This window comes from Gavialis gangeticus, unplaced genomic scaffold (genome assembly GCF_001723915.1).
Source record: "Gavialis gangeticus isolate Ggan-Ray unplaced genomic scaffold, GavGan_comp1, whole genome shotgun sequence".
Classification (NCBI taxonomy): domain Eukaryota; kingdom Metazoa; phylum Chordata; order Crocodylia; family Gavialidae; genus Gavialis; species Gavialis gangeticus.
The window spans coordinates 17,425,965-17,427,606 of NW_017729019.1; the positions used below are offsets into that span (position 1 = coordinate 17,425,965).

At 42.1% G+C, this 1,642-nt stretch overlaps 1 long non-coding RNA gene across 1 annotated transcript in view; it reads left to right on the forward strand.

The window, feature by feature from the left end:
- The window catches only part of LOC109295408, a 7,085-nt gene extending 6,200 nt beyond the window's left edge, over positions 1-885 (forward strand). The window contains exon 2 of the long non-coding RNA XR_002096741.1: positions 14-885. This is a non-coding gene — a long non-coding RNA (uncharacterized LOC109295408). The remainder of the gene's footprint in view (positions 1-13) is intronic.
- Positions 886-1,642: the final 757 nt, after the last annotated feature.

A 1,642-nucleotide genomic window follows, 5' to 3' on the forward strand; every position in this document is an offset into this window, starting at 1 on the left:
TCCTGGAATTGAGGTCTGGGCTTCAGCTTTTGTCCACCCGGGAAGTTACCCAGTGAAGTTATTTGAGCAGTTATTCTCATGAAGCCAAGGAAGGGCCAAATCCTGAGTGGTGGGAGATAAATTCTTCAACTCCCCTTGGTTCCACTGGGTGCTTGGTCCTGGGCTGCTATCACCTGAGAAATAACGTACCTGAGGCCCAAGTCTGCCCTTTTATCCAACGCTTACTCCATGAAAAGCAGGGCAGGAAGACAAAGAGAGCCCAATTGCAATTGGCTACAGGGAAGGGTTCATGATAAAAGGGGGTCCCTTTGCCCAGCCTCCTTCCCACCATCCAGCTCTCTCTTAGCGAGTGATTGTTTTAGTTTTTAAGAACGCACAGCAGAAACTCCTGTGCCTTTTCCAAGCACTGCCCGAAGCACCGTCTGCCACGTGGGAGCCCGGTACTTTGCCAAGAGATAAGTGTTCCTTAAATGACAACGCATTGAATTGAGCTCTTTAACCCCGCACCGGCTAGACCCCTTCTCCATGGGGCCCAGTTGCTCCGTTCCATCTTCCTGGTCAAGGTAGACCGATGAAAAGTCCCTCTTCAAGGGTCTTCTGTCCAGCGCTGGTCAAGGGGTGGATGCTAGGCTCAATGCACTGCCAACACCCAGAAGAACTAACCCCCACTGCCCATCTGAATACCAAATCCCACACGAAGCACCTACCCCTTCCATTCGGATGAACCCATCTGCTTCCTTCATTTCTGTTGTGCTTCATCTGAATTTCTTATCATTTGGAGGGGCGGGAGGGGGAAAATAGTCGTTTCTTGGGTTTATACAACCTATCTGACAGGAAACGTGCAAAGCTTTTTGCTTCATTTTGTTCTGTTCTAAAGGTTGCATTGCTTAAAAAGAACATTTTTTCTATTTTAAAGACTTGCAAAAAAATACAATAGATGAAAATGTGGTGTTCTTTATGAGCTTACATAAATATTTTGGGGGACATTGATTTTGTTTCGTCACTCTTTTTTATTACCTCAGACCTGTTTAAAAAATAAAATAAAATATATGTAAAAAATGCTAGAGGCACTTACCATCACTCCCAGAAGTCTCTGTGACTGGCAGGTTACCATGAGGGTCTGGTCTGCTTTTTAGTTGATAATTTTTTGTTCTAATTTCCATATTAGGAGGGGGGTGGGAAATGATTATATATATAAATATTATGCAAAAAATATAGTTTTCTTTAGGTCAGAAACTGATATTTTTAAGTCAGCCATATGTATTTTGTTTAAAGGGGAAAAAAAAAAACCAAACCTGTGAGTCGTGTGACTGCAGTGGCATTTAATCACACGACTGGCAGTTTAACGTGACAGGTAATTTAGTATATCAGTGATTGGTCAGACTCCAATCAGCTTCCTTTCTCTGAGCAGCCATCTTTGTACTAAAAGTCAGTTGGATTACACAAACTTTTTTTATATAAATTATGTTGGTATGGCTGGTTGCTTGAAGTATAAGCGTTTATTGTGCGTACATTTTTTATGTAAAATATTTTTTCTGTTTAGTTTTAGTGATAAACTGGCAGCAGATGACTTTGGCTTAAGTTATTAAGGAAATGGTGGGCAGGAGAATGGTGCTGTAGACTAAGAAAGGCATGGTTGGGA